At 48.4% G+C, this 15739-nt stretch overlaps 1 pseudogene; it reads left to right on the top strand.

Moving 5' to 3' along the window:
- The first annotated feature begins 1583 nt into the window (after positions 1 to 1583).
- Positions 1584 to 3175, top strand: LOC138520082 (histone-lysine N-methyltransferase SMYD3 pseudogene; annotated as a pseudogene).
- The last annotated feature ends 12564 nt before the right edge of the window (positions 3176 to 15739 follow it).

The raw sequence follows: 15739 nt of genomic DNA on the forward strand, positions 1-15739 counted from the left end.
CCTGCAACAATGCAATTTGGTTTCATTACTTTCTTTGTAGAGGTATTGCCCCCACCCTCAATAGCAAACAAGAGGTCCTTTATTTCAGTAATCTAGTCTTGACCTCGTTAATAGGTTGAAGCAGATACAGTGCAGGTAGCAGTAGTCCAAGTCCCACAATGGTACACAACACAAGTGCATGCGTCCAACAAACACAAATTCACGCACAGCCTTTCACTGCTACCTCTTACCTGTAGAGTACAGACTGAAGAAGTGCAAGCTCCATTTACAAACCCCAGATACAGAACAGTTAATATCAGTATACAGGGCGCAATATTTGCACTTGCCACTAGCTAGTGATTATTGACGTGGCGTGTATGAAATGGTGTGGTGTCAATGTATAGAATTGAGGTGGCAAAATAATTTGTATGTCTGGCTAGTGGCTTGCAACTTTAAATTTTTCCCCATGAGTGTATGCTTTACTCTCAAGAGGCAGTAGTGGCATGGACATGTGCAGACTGGAAATCTGCCGGTGCAGGAAAGAACAAGAAGACAGGCCTTCTCTGTCTATTCCCCAAGACTCTGGAACCTCCTCCCCGTCAACATCAGACTTGCCTCATCGCTCCCACAGTTCTGTAAAGTGCTCAAGACTCTCCTCTTCAAGGAATGGTTCCTCTCTGACCCCTAGGTCCACAAACCCTCCACTTCCCACCCTACCTGAGGCTGCGTGATCTGCACACCACTGTCTCCTCCCCTGGTTGCTAGAAGATCCCTTGCTACCAATTGCCTGCTCTCCTGTGTTGTTAGCTCCTCGCTCCCTTTTTCTCTGCTTCCCTCACAATGTTCTCCCCCCTCTGATTGTAAAGCGCTCTGTTGATTCCTGAAGCTAGGTCTGTGCTCATTAACTACTGTATTAATAATAATAAAGCTGCACATGCACAATGGGTACAGCAAGGGCAGCAATACAAGACACCACCCACCACCACACCTTCATGCTGCCCCATGTATATGAGAACACCACGATAAGGCCTCCATGTAGTGCAGTCTGCCCCTCCTCATAGCTCTTTAGCACACTATGTTCCAATGAGGCTGTGTTTGAGCAAACAGCTGCACCCACACTGACAACACCGCTTGTAGCGCAGAAACAGCTGTGTGTCTGTGTGTGTGTGTTTGTTTACATGCATTTCAACCTTTACTAGAAAGCCAATGTCTCCCATTGGGCAATCCCAGTTGTATAACATATGAGCACATTAGTTATAAGCGCTTGGTTTGCAATAGTAACAGCCAGTCCCATAGTTCAAAGTTAAGCATTGTACCTGTTGCCACCCTGATGCATGGCCCATTTATTCTCCATTCTTATGCATCTGATAGAGTACCATTACAGTGAGTAAAATCAGAAGCTCTGTTTAGTGCTACACCACATCAAGAATGGAGGTAGCAAGCTCTGTTTGAAAGCAAGTGTTATCATTGTTCGGCAGAGCCTTCGTAGTAAGTCTCGGCTTACTGGTCAACTAATGTTCACTGCAGGTGCCCTTGTTTTTTGCTTTCCATTTGTATTTTTATGGTGACTTGGCTTTCTTTCTTCTTCCCAGAGACTGCATCGAACATATCACCCATTGTCCTTTTACCTCACTGTCCCGAAGTCAACCATAAAAGGACACGATGGAGGCAACATCAGACTAAAGGATCCACTTTTTCGGCAGACTGACAACTGAAGGCTCCAATCCTGTGCATGTCCACGCCCTGTGCATCCCCTGACGAATCACTAGAGAGTATCTGTTTGTGATGGCGTGCAAGGTAGAGCGGTTCCAGAGTCCCGGAAAAGGAAATGGCCTGCGGGCTACTGCGCCGTGTATACCAGGCGAGGAGTTGTATGTCGCCGAGCCTTATGCCTACACCGTCGGCAAGACTGGATTCGGACATGTCTGTGAGACCTGCCTCTGCTCCACAGACCACCTGCTTCGGTGCTCTCGCTGCAAGTTTGCCAAATATTGCAGCAAACAGTGCCAGGTATTAGCCTGGCCGGACCACAAGACCGAGTGCAAATGTCTAAAGGACCCTCCATTTGACAGCCCTCTTTTCAGACTCATTTTCAGAATCCTTTTCAAGATGATCCGAAAGTCCCCTTGTCCTTCTGAAGAGCTCTATTCTATGGCTGAACTTAAGGGACATTTCGAAAATCTGAGCGGAGAAGATCAAAAGGACTTTCAAGCATATGAAGAGATGTTTCGAATCTACCTGAGAAGAGAAAACCTGGACCCTTTGCACTTGACAGACAACCTAAACATTGCTGACTTCTTTGCTAAGGAGGCTTGCAATGGTTTTACCATCACTAACAAAGCAATGCTGCACGCTGCGGTTGGCTTGTACCCGAGCATGTCTCTGTTGAACCACAGCTGTGAGCCGAACTGTTCTGGCCATTTTATGGGGCGTCACCTCCATCTCCGTGCAATCAGGAAAATCCAGGCCGGTGAGGAGCTGACCATCTCCTACATTGCAGCTTGCATGCCCACTGTAGAGCGTCAGAAGCATTTGAGGCGCATGTATTTCTTTGAGTGTGACTGCCGTCGATGTCTCAGAACAACGATGTAATGATGCTGGCAGGCAACGAAGAGGCTTCAAAGGAGACCAAGACCTTGATATCCAAAGTGCGAGAGTTGCAAGAAAACGAGCAGTGGGCGGCAAGTCTGTCTCTGTGTAGGGCTCAGATTGCAAGAAATGCAGTGGGGGCTCCCGACGAGAACGTCTACCAGCTTGAAATCCTTGAATGTGCCATGCTAGCCTGTGTGACTCTGAACCTGCCGGCGGAAGCGCTGCACCATGGCACAAGAACTTTGGAACCCTACAGACTGTACGCCCCAGTAATGCTCACCAACTATCCTCTGAAGTTAATGGAAATGGGCATTTTGCTGCTTGAGCAGGGCAGGATCCCCAAAGCAATGGAGACCCTCCAAGAAGTTCTAAAGGACATGGAAATATTTTTTGGAAGAGCTCATCCCAAGACACAACTTCTGCTAAAGGTCCTGCAGGTATGAAAGTAAAGGAAACTCCTGCAGAAATGGCCTTAGTCCATCAGCAGGAGCAAACTATAAGCTTTGTCCATTATATATGACACATTTTGCTTTATATCTCTTCTATATGGGTTGTCCTTCTCCTTCATGCAATCCCCAAACACACAGAGCTAATATACCATGAGTATGTTTGAATGGCACCGGGGTCTGGTCAAAGGATCAAATCCAAAGGGTCGAATGGTCAAAGGATTGACACCAAAGGATCGAAAACCAAAGGATCACATTTTTTTTAATTATATATATTTTTTGGGGGTTTTCGTTTAGTGAAAAAAAGTGTTTTTTACCATAAAAACGGGGATTGCCCCCCCAAAAAAAAATAATATATATACTAAAAAAACTAAAAAAAATGTGATCCTTTGGTTTTCGGTTCTTTGGTGTCGATCCTTTGACCATTCGACCCTTTGGTTGTCGATCCTTTGACCTACAACCAATGACACCAGGTGGCATGTGAAGTCATTAAGGAGCTCATGGTAGCTATCGGTATCAATTTAACCGGGCTCTTCTACTCTTCAAGCAGGAGAAAAATAGCTCTCAGCGATTGAAACACTTTTCTGTGCAAATGCTTGCATAGCAACAGAATATACGCTGAGCAAACACCATGAGGTGCCTGCAACATCTAAATGAGGCACATTGTAATTCTTCTGTCCCTCGACCATTCAAAAATGGCCGACCTGCACACGAGCACTGGAGTGCTTCTTGTTCTTGCATGAGAGCCCTGGTGATTGCATGTCCCTCCTCATTTCCCAGCCAATCGTGGAAGCTGGCAGGCGAACGCCGGCCCCCACCAAAAGCCCACTCCTAGGTCTCTGCTGCCAGTGGCCTGTCCCTTTCTTCCCTGCGACATCAAGATCATCGGGGCTGCAGCTTGAAGCGGCTCGATAACGTGGCTGATCCCACATATCTCAGAAGAAGCACCAACATCATCCGCTAAGCCTACTTGGGCTGTGCACTGTCGTATGGAGAGCGTTATCATCGCTCGTGTGCACTACTCTCAGTTGTGTTAATCCAATTTGTATTCCATCTGCATCTCGGAGTGCCTGCAACATCTACATGAGGCACATTGTAATTCTTCTGTCCCTCGACCATTCAAAAATGGCCGACCTGCACACGAGCACTGGAGTTCTTTGTGTTCCTGCACGAGAGCCCTTGTGATTGGCTGTCCCTCCTCACTTCCCAGCCAATCGTGGAAGCTGGCCCACAGCTAAGGCCATGTCTGCTCCCTGTCCGCTGCTTTCCCGGTCTGGGGGTCCCCCTCAACGCCCCAAATGAGCACTTGGAGGCTGAGGAGAACCTGCTCTCCTTCTGAGCCCATTAACAAAAATAAAAAAACAAAAAAGCAAAAACATTCTGGACATTTCCCACTTAACTGAAGGTTAGTTCCCTCAACCAAGCACTCATCCTCTGCCTCCACACCTTTGACTGTCCCACCCCTTACTCCATCCCACCTGGACTCCCACTCTCAATACCCTCTAAAAAATCGAGCTTAGCTGTGCACAGTGGCTGCATTGTGTTTTCATTCTGTCCCGCTAAAATCAAACTTAGCTGTGCCCAGTGGCTGCATTGTGTTTTCATTCTGTCCTGCTAAACGCGAACTTAGCTGTGCCCAGTGGCTGCATTGTATTTTCATTCTGTCCTGCTAAACTCGAATTTAGCTGTGCCCAGTGGCTGCATTGTGTTTTCATTATGTCCTACTAAACACAAACTTAGCTGTGCCCATTGGCTGCATTGTGTTTTTATTCTGTCCTGCTAAACTCAAACTTAACTGTGCCCAGTGGCTGCATTGTGTTTCATTCTGCTCCGCAAAAAATGTGAATGGACCTGTGTGTACTACCCTCTGTCTCCCTCCCTCCCTTGCACACCTCCCATCCATCCTCCTTGGGCCTCAGTACTTCAGACTGGTAAGTGTCCTCCTCACCACTGCAGTTAGCTATGTCTCTATCTATCTCTCCTATCTTCTCTAACTGCTTCTCTATCTCCTATCCCTCTCCTATCACTAAATCTGGCTGGAAGAAACTTAAGGACATACTGGGCCCCAACCCTGGCCTTCCTATTGCAGACACCTATGTCACAGCTTCCCCCAGACAGACTCTCACTGACATACTCTTCTTTGTTAATGCACCTGACCTGTGGACTTGCTACATTGTCGGCTTTCTCTCTCCTATCGCCTCTTCTCCCATTAATGGCGGCACTCGCTGGGAAGTTCTCCTTGACCTCTTTGCCATTTCCAGAGTCATCATTAATGTCTATTTCAATGGAACCATCATGGTTCAGGGTCCCCAACCCAACCGTCTTCTCTTTGACAGACTCCTCCCTCGCCTCTCTAACCTCACCTCTCCCTCCGGCCAGGCTCCCCTGGCCACTGTGCCTTCATTCTCCTCAGCACAAGCTCCCTTGCCAACTGTGCCTTCCTCATCCTCTGCACAGGTGCCCTTGCCCACTGTACCTTCCTCCTCCTCCTCTGCACAGGTGCCATTGCCCACTGTGCCTTCTACCTCCTCTGCACAGGTGCCGTTGCCCACTGTGCCTTCCTCCTCCACTGCGCAGGTGCCCTTGCCCACTGTGCCTTCCTCCTCCTCTGCACAGGTGCCATTGCCCACTGTGCCTTCCTCCTCCTCTGCACAGGTGCCGTTGCCCACTGTGCCTTCCTCCTCCTCTGCGCAGGTGCCCTTGCCTTGCCGTACTATCCCAGGTTCCTTGTCGGCCTTGGCTCCTCCGCTATTCTCTACTATCCCTCTGGCTCTCTTGCGACCCTCGGGGTGGGGGGACACCATCCCCTGCGCCCCCCCGCAAAGACCTTCAAAGATAGAAAGCTGCTCCACATTGCCACGCGCAAACACTCTCTCTGCTGTCAAACACTTGTCTGACATCTGCAATCTCCGCAAACTCATGGATCTTGATGTGCTCACCATCACAGAGACATGGTTCAAGGATAGCTCTGTCACAAGCTTTGACACACTCCTCTCTGCGCCAAGGCCAAAGAAGAAAGGTGGCGGAGTGGCGCTGATCTTCCCAGAATGGGTACCTGTGTCCATCATCCCTACTTAGGCCTACTCCTCCTTTGAGTGCCTAGTTTGCAGGCTTTCACTCTCTCCTAAATCATCTCTCCTTCTGGCCAATGTTTATCGGCCACTAGGATAGTCCACTCTCTTCCTCTCGGAATTGGCTGACCTGGCCTCCGCTCTTCTTTCCACCTCCTCTCAACTCCTCCTGATGGGTGACCTTAACATCCATCTGGACTCCCCTGACTCTTCAGGACCTTTCCGAAACCTATGTGACTCTCTCTCTCCCTCTCTATCCTACCCCCTAGCTCCACGCACACCACGTGCCACTCTTTGGATGCTCTCATCTCTACAGACATCCCTCTCTCCATCCCACTCACTACCTCTCTCTCTTGGACTGACCACTCTCTGTTCTCAACACACCTGAATCTCTCCTCTCCTCTTGGAGCGGCACACCCTGCATGGCCACTCGGCTTCAAAGTCACCAGACCCATGACAAAAGTGACAGTGGCTGCCTTTGCCTCCACCTACTCTCCTACTCTCATCCCTGTGGCTGACTCCCACCCTGACACAGCCCTCGCTAACCTCAATCTCTCTATCTCCAACACTCTTGATATTCTACCCCTGTCATGAGGGTCCGACTGACGCCTTCCAAAAAGTGCAACTCTTGGTACGACTCCGATCTGGCTGCCCTTAAATGCAAGTGTAGGGCAGCTGAGTGGAAATGGAACTCATCGGGCGGACCTTCCGACAAACTGGCCTGCCCGCCTCCTTCAAAGGCAATATGGACTCTGCATCCGCTTCAAGAAAAGAGTCTTCATTCAAGCCTGCATCTCCGCGGCATCAAGCAACACGGCTGAACTTTTCAGTCTGTAAGGAACTGGACAATCCTGCAGCAGCCTCTTCTTCTGTCACACCCACCCAGGACCTTTGCTCAGCCCTGGCTGCACACTTCATCACAAAAACCCAAGACATCCTTTCCACCATCTGTTCCACACCACAGCATGTACCAACACCCGAGCCTCTCTTGGTCCCCCCTCCAATTCCACTCTATACTCTCTCACCCGTCACACCTGATGAGGTCACCAGACAAGTCCGGTCCATGAAGGCTTGATCCAAATAGCTGGACCCTTGCCCCTCCAAAACCATTAAGGACAACATTTACTCCCTCGCCCCAGCCTTGGCTGATCTTTGCAATCTCTCCTTTTCCACTGGAGTTTTCCCAACTACTCTTAAGAACTCCCTTTTACACCCTCTGCTCAAGAAACCCTCTGCCGACCCCTCCATTCCAGCAAACTACTGCCCTATCTCTATGAACCCCCTTCCTTGGCAAACTCCTGGAGAAGTTGGTTATCTCCCAGCTGACCCTCCACACTGAATCTATTGGTTGCTTCCACGACCATCAGTCTGGCTTTAGAGCATCCAGAGGCACGGAAACTGCTCTTCTGAATACCCGTGAAGACCTGTTCTCATACCTTGACACTAACACTTCCTCTGTCCTCATTCACCTCAACATCTTCTCTGCCTTTGATATAGTTAACCACAACATCCTGATCGCACATCTCTGTGACACCCTGGGAATCACAGGTCAGGCTCTGGCGTGGTTAACCTCCTTTCTCTCAAACTGCTCGTCCCAGGTGGAGCTCGGATCCTTTCTCTCGACTATTGATCTTTCAACCTGTGGCGCTTCCCAGGGATCTAACCTATCCCCCTGGTTCTTCAACGTCTATATGGCTCCCTTGGCACGTGTGATTGCCACTTTCACCTCTAACTTCCACTGTTACGCAGACAACACGCAACTATCTTTCAGGCTACCCTCAGCCGCCTCCTCCTCCTTGCTCATATCTGACTGACCACTATTCAGTCATGGTGTGCTGCAAACAACCTCTGCCTCAATGCCAGTAAGACTGAGATTATTCGCATTGGGACCCCTGCCCCCGCTTTGACACTTTCACTCTGGCCGGCCTCGCTTGGCCCTGCGCCCACATCCACCTGTGAGTCTAAAAACCTTGGGGTCATCTTCGACTCCGCTGTCTCCTTCTCCGCTTACATTTCGGACATATATAAAAAGTCTATCAGCTTCACCTCCTCAGACGTACTCTACCTTTTCTCACTTTCCCCCAGCGGCTCACTGTCTCCAGAGACCTGGTTCTCTCTAGGCTGGACTACTGCAACAGCCTCTTCCTCAACCTCCCTGCTTCTGCTCTGCACCCTCTGCAACTCATCCATAACAGAACCACAATACTTATCCTTGGCCTCAAGCCCAGGGACCACATCTCTCTGGTGCTGAAATCCCCCACAGGCTCCCCGTGGCTGCAAGGCTCAAGTTTCAGACCCTCTACATTGTCCACAAGGCTTTCTGGGGCCTGGGACCTACCTATCTTCAATGATGCCTACCAAAATACTGTCCCTCCCGAGCCCTCCGCTCATCTACCTCCAACCTTCTACGAGTGAGCCGGTTCTCCAAGGAGAGATTTGGAGGGAGATCTTAATCCTCAGCAGGGGCCTCCCTCTGAAATAGCCTCCCTGCCGCCCTCCGCCTTGAGCCTGATCTCCTTAAGTTCCAGTGCTGTGTCTCAACTGTTAACTGTATTATTTGCACTTAGGCTCTTTGCCTGTGCAGACTCTTATCACTCAGAATTTCAAGGGCTCTGAACGACTGTTGTTTTCTCCCCATGTTCCCACCCTCCTTGAGCGCTTTGAAACACTTGCCTTGTCTGTAGGGGCTATGCAACTAAACATTACATTACCATTACCCCCCAAATTGACCCTCTTTGGCATAGATGGCTTCAAGTTTGAGACCCAAGAACAAGACTTTTTTCCTGTACCGATTAAACAAGTTCACTAAACTTGATATTTACATCATCAATTCACTCCCCGCTAAGAGGTCTGGTGTACTGTAAGTGAATTCACTCATTGTTGGACAATTTATTCATGTAGGTTCTGCAATTTCCTGTCCTGCACAAGGCATGGGTATGTAGGTGATGATGCTGGATAGTCTTCTCCATGTGAGTGGGCGTGTGTCAAGTGGCCAGAGTGTTATTTGCACCCACCCCACACCTGATAGACCTCTCGCCTAAGAAAGTATGCTTATTAGGGCACCATATATTTCACTGTCACCACCTGATACATGACTCGTCCAGACAAATGCTGCCTGATCAGACCTCCCTGTATAAACTGGACCTTTCTGTATTTAACAGGTTGCCAAAACAATCCCGGCATGTAAGAAATGGCCATGAAATGGAGCCTTTGGTTAGTGATAGTTGGCTCTTGGCGAGTAAGAAATGGTGTGCTTTCTGTATCTAAAGAATTGAGGTGACAAGTGACTTTTTATGGCTGTCTAGTAGCTTGCAACTTGAAAACTTTTCCTCCTGGGGGCAAGTATGCAGTAATAACTATGTGGCTTGTCAAGTCAGAATCGACAGATTGGGAGACGGCGGAGCGGAGAAAGCCTTGGATTTCCTGAAGCAGCAGGCCAGATTGTCTTTTTGCTTAGCTACATTTACTGCAGATGTTGACTAACAAGACTGCTGTTTCTTTTTGTTATTGAGTTCTGGACAGTTAGGGTGTTTTTGTTTACTCCCAGTTACCAAAGTGAGGCAACATGGCTGAAAATGGATAAATAATTTGACTTTTGCTTATGTCAGCTTGAGTTGAAAGCTTGCGGCAATACATGCAAAAGGTGGTGTAGACTAGTCGATGGTTTGGAACATTTGGCTTGAGACAGACCCATAATTGCATGCTACACAATGCAAATATGGACCTGTGTGACAACCGTTGCTGTTACATATCTTTGTTTGAGGTTCTAGGGAGATAGTTGACTCCTTAGTGTAGTAGCTAGGGTCACACTGGGGTAAATATATAGATAGGGGCCAGTGGTACACATTCGCAAATCACAATCAGTATTTTATAGATGCAGAAAATGGCGAGACAATGTTCCGAATATTTGTGACAAATTGTGATGACATGACAGATCTAAGCTGAGACAGCTCTTATAGCCCATGTGGCCTGTAGCCAGTGAAACAATGGTGAATGTTAATGACAGCTGTTAAATGTTCATCCAATATAATGGTTGTTAGACATACAGCACACGTTTTAGACAGAAAGCTAGTGCACACGCTTGCTGGACGAATATGTCTTGGCCTAACCAAAGTCCAGGAAATGGTGCTTTCCTGTTCTAGCAGATGAGCAAAAGCGCAAACTGTATTTCCTGTTTTAACTGCACATCAGTATGTGCGAGTGTTGACTTCACACCATTGAGTGTTGCATCTGATAAGGAGTCAAGGACAGGAAATAGACAGACACGAATAGAAGCATGATGCACGTCTGCGCTCTGCAAGACTATGAAGAAACAAGTGACATACCTGGCTCTTTGCTAAGCCAAGGCCCATCGAATGAAGTGAAAGCAGTCAGTGAACGAGTACGAAGCTCACTAAGAGGTGACCCAGTTAATGGAGTTGTACATAGGAGATCGTATTCAACGAGCACAGAGACACTCTGAGCGTTAGGCCTTACTTCCCAGATAGCGGATAAGACACACGCACACGGGCAGGGAAACCATGTTCCTTCTTACATATAAGGCCTGATCAGAAAGAGGGGAGGAGGTCAGCAGACTCACCGATCCATTGTGGTCAGCGGGGCTGGGGAAGAGTACAGAGCAGAGGAGTCCGGAGCAGAGCAGCAGCAGGAAGGAGAAAGCCGTGCCCAGCTCTGCAGACCTTGCAAACCCCAGAAGACGCTGTTTCATTTGAAGCACATTCTGCTCTAAACGTGAGTGAAGGGTGGGGACTTACTGAGTGCATTGAGACTGATGGCGTCTAGTGTAGTATAGTATTATATAGCTCCGAGGTTACTCATGTTAAACTTAAACTACCACTTGTTCTATTATTCATCTGCTCAAACATGCTCTTTGCCCACATGGCAATCTTGTTAATTGGTGTGATGTTATGTTATGTTATATATGCTTTTGCTTTAGCTTGTGTGATAAGAATAAGAACCCTCAGAACGTAGGGTGTCGTATTAAATATATTAACATGATAACTCCTGTGTCAAGTGTTTAATTCAGAGTAATGTGTCAGAGTGGTATCTCTTTCAGTGCAAGAACTTTACAATTCCTGGCTGTACTTGTTTAATCATGTTGATAAGCTCACAAACCTAGGCAGGCCTGTCTTTTGCCTAGGGTGAATGTCGGCATGAAACGACTGATGATCACGTGTCTAGTTTCAAAGCCTCAAACGAGGTGGAGATAAGAGGCACATGGTTAAGCCTAAATTGTAGGCAATTATGTCAGGTGGCACCCACACATATGGGATGTCTTAGAGATGACCGTAGCATTACCAATAATAGAATAACCTCATGCCCCAGTCACGATAAACAGACCGGACAAAAATATTTTTTCTGAAAAGCTTTTTAATCCAAAGAGTTTAGGTGGGTACAGAAGCTGGCCCTTCAGGAAATCAATATTGCCATCCATTGTAGGATGGCACTGTTCGAGTGGCTTAGAGCATCTCACTGTCAGGGCGTTAATACCAACTTCACAGTAGCCATATCCCAGCTAGGTGGATTATCCGCCAAATCGCTCTTTACTTACTTAAAAACCCCAGCTAACAAAGTAAGTAACGTGTATGTAACTCTCCTGATAAGGAGAGATTTAAACACCATCCAATATCGCCCCTACCAGTTTTTTTAATTGGCTTTAACACATACAAATCATGCCAACTGGTTTGGAGGTAATCTAGTTTATCCACAGAGAAATGCTAGGCATGGACCGTTAGCCATACCCAACCTGTCACTAGAATTGTTAGCCCACTTTCATCCAAACCGCAGATGCCCCTTTTTACAAACAGATTATCAATTACTGGGTACACATTTTGACACTGTGTGTAACCTTGCATTAAAATATGCTGCGCAGCAAGACTTAGCACCTGCTCAGCAGCGACAAGGGCAGATAGACGCAGGAGGAGTGCAGCTACAGACATTGAGAATTATATTAGGGTCTTGCCCTTCCAGAAATGAGGACATACCCAAGTGCTATTCAGAGAAGCTAGGACTACAGCAAGCCGCCTATCCTTCATTTACACCACAGCATAGGCATAGGGAACTAGCCATGTTCCTTCCCTCTGGCTGCACACCGCCTGTTGCGAGCTGTGACAGCTGGATCTCAATGTATAGCTGGCTTTATTAACAACTGATAGGCATGCCATCTATCACATCGCAAGCATTAATATTGGCAGACATTACGGGAACACAGGGGTCTGCTTCCACCATGAACTTAGGCTTGTCCATAGCATTTTTTTTTTAAATTTTGCATTTTGAAAATAAACAATACAAACCAAACTTGCAGCATTAATTACAATAGACTCGTAAACATCAATTAACACTCGTTACTGCACCCCAATTCCCCCCCCGCTCAAGAGCTTATCAACATTTCGGTTCTGTATCCACTGCGTGTGGCTGGGTATCGCTTCCTTCCGAAGCTGCAGGGTCCACTACTGTGCCAAACAGTCCTGTAATTAACATCCTCCAAGCCGTCAGGTTACCTACATCTTCCTCCCCGCAATTGCTACATGCCTCCTGCCATACCACCGTTTCAGCCTCCGCCCATTTTTGCAAGTCCCGCCACCATACCTCTATCCGCGGCTTGTGGCATTGCTTCCAGTCTTTTAACAAGCACATATGCCAGGTCCCTCAGTTTCCCAAGGTGTTTAGTGTTCCGTGGTCTGGGAAACCCTCCCAGCAGGCAGGCCCAGGCCGTATCTATGTGTAGCGGGACCCATTTGTCTGCTAGTTTCTGTGCCGCTTCCCCCCAAAAAGCTTCGATCACTGGGCAAGACCAGAACATGTGTGTCATATCTGCGTCTTCCTCATCGCATTTCGGACATGCTTGTCTTCCTGCGTTCGCAAACTTTGATATTCTTTTCGGGGTCATATAGGCTCTATGTGTTATATATAGCTGTATTTGCTGCAATCTAGCATTTCTGGACACTTTCTTATGGTACCCCATGGCCCGTTCCCACATCCCATCGGTCAACTGCGCCCCCACCTCTGCTTCCCAGTCCAGCCTCAATTCCATCAAGTCCTTCCCCATTCGGGTCATCACCACCTCGTATAATCTAGAGATCTCGTGCCCTCCCTCCGATATGTCATATATCGTTCCAATTAGAGCGTCTGGTTCTTCCGCCAGCACAGTCTCCGGCCAGGTTTTACGGATAGTCTGCACCGGCCTAAGATACGTAACATATTGGCCCCCATGCAACCCTGTCTCTTCTCCCAGGTCTTCGAATTCTTTAATAGCCCCTTCTTGCCATATATCTCCCAATGTGGCCAGTCCAACCGATTCCCAATAGGTCCTGATTATCATCCTAAGCTGGCTGTCTCCCTTAGTTAAGGCAACTAGCGGCACCTGTGGGGAACACGGGCATGGGCTCTCCATCAATTGGCATGCTTTGTGCCACATCTTCCACCCAAGCAACAGCATACTCGGGCGTTCATTCAGTTCAAGTCTAGGAACCCAGATGATCTCTTTTAGGTAAAACGGGGCGCAGTCCTGCCCAAACAGCCTAGATTCATGAGTTTCTTCATCAGAAAGCCATTTGGTTACATATTGCAATTGGCTGCCTACATAATAGGCCTCGAAGTTCGGCAGCTTGATGCCCCCTCTATCATGGAAGTTCTGTAGCTTCCATAGCGCCACTCTATTGCGGGTGCCGTGCCACAGGAAGTCCCTACACATGCTGTTTAGTTTGGCAAAGAACTTCTTGGGTATCAGGTGTAGTATATTACTGAAGAAATGCAACAGCCTAGGCAGGATCACCATCTTGAGCATCGCCCCCCGCCCCATCATCGCCAGCGGCAGCTTCTCCCAAAACTTCATATTCGTGCAGATTTTCTTCACAGCCACCTCGGTATTGTGCAAGTGTTCCCCCTCCACAGTATGATATACATCTATTCCGAGGTAGCGGAAAGAATCAGCTGCCCAAGGCACGGACAACACTGGCAATCGTTCCAAAGGGACTCCTGTGTAGCTCCCCGATGGAAACATGCTCGATTTTTGGGGGTTTACCGCTATGCCGGACAGTTCTGCATACTTTTCCATGACCTCTAAAATATACTGGAGGTTTTCCTCCGGATATTTCAAATACAGTAACAAATCGTCAGCATATAGGGATATTAGGTATTTCTCTCCCCCCACTTCAATGCCAACCAAGTCATATTGTTGTCTGAGGTACACTGCTAAGGGCTCCAGGGCTAGAATATATAACATCGGGGACCAGGGGCACCCTTGTCTAGTGCCTCTACTGAGTTGCCACCTCTTAGATATCACTGATCCCGTGCGTACTCTGGCCAGTGGTTCGCTGTACAACAATTCCACCCACCTAACATAACCCGGCCCCATCCCGTATTCTTCCAGGGCCGCCAGCAACCATGGCCACCTCACCGAATCAAAAGCCTTGACTGTATCTAGGGACACCACCACCATTTCCTCATCGCTTCTGTTCCCCTCTTCAATCAGCCGGTGGAGTCGCCTGTGGTTGTGAGTTATATTTCTATTGGGGACATAGCCTGTCTGATCCGGGTGTATCAATTTACTGATGACCCTTCGTAGCCTATTAGCCAGGACCGCCGTCAGGATCTTGCTGTCCTGGTTCAACATTGACAGCAGCCTATACGAGCCGCAGCAATGCCCTGGCTTGTTGGGCTTGGGGAGCGGTACGATTAGTGCTTCTCTAATCGTATCCGGTAGCCGACCCTTCTCAAAAGACTCATTAAACATCTCTAGCATAGGGGGGAGTACCTCTGCCCCATATACTTTATAAAACTCGCCCGGGAATCCGTCCGTGCCCGGGGTCTTGCAGGTGGGCAGCTGTTTCACCACCTCCTCTAGTTCATCCAGGGTAATAGGTGCGTCTAGTTCCTCCCTTTCTTCATCACTAATCTTAGGTAGTTCCATGTCTTTCAATGTTTCTCAAATCTCCTCCTGATTTTCCCCTCCTCTGTCCTTATATAGTGTTCTATAATAGTCAAAAAATGCCCCATTGACTCCCTCCTGGGTGTCAACCACCTCCCTCGTCCTCTCTAGTTATTATCCTAATCGGGGGCCTGGGGGTTTTGCTCTTATATAACCACACCAACAAGCGGCCAGTTTTGTCCCCACCTGCATGTTGCCTCTCGACATATTTTTTGTAGTTAAGGTTGCAGAGCCTTTCCCAAAGCTCCGCACACCTCTGTTGCAGCTCGAGTACAAGTTCCGCGTCCCCTCCTGCCCTGTCGCTTTCGCGCTCCAGTTGCTTCTCCGCCTTCTCTAGTTCCATTAGGACCCCACCCTGCAGGCCTTTTGATTTAGAAACGGCAGTACCCCGCAACACAATCTTAAAAGCCTCCCAGTGTGTACTCGCTGAATCCACACTGCCCGTGTTCACCTCAAAGTACTGCAAGATCGCATCCCTGATGTCTTCCCTGAAGACTGAGTCTCTAAGCGCCTCCGCACGGAGGCGCCACGTCGGTATCCGCGCCCTAGGGCGACAGTACTGCCAGGTCAGCACCAGGGGCGAGTTGTCCGACAGGACCCTTGCTCTATATTCTATTTGGGTGGTCTCTGTCACCACATCTGGCGTGGCAAAAAAATTATCCAACCTCGTATGTAAGTGCTGCGGAGCAGAGTAGTGAGAGTACTGCGTGTCATTAGGGTAT

Source organism: Ambystoma mexicanum, chromosome 13, assembly GCF_040938575.1.
Source record: "Ambystoma mexicanum isolate Mex_15411 chromosome 13, UKY_AmexF1_1, whole genome shotgun sequence".
In the NCBI taxonomy this organism is placed as follows: domain Eukaryota; kingdom Metazoa; phylum Chordata; class Amphibia; order Caudata; family Ambystomatidae; genus Ambystoma; species Ambystoma mexicanum.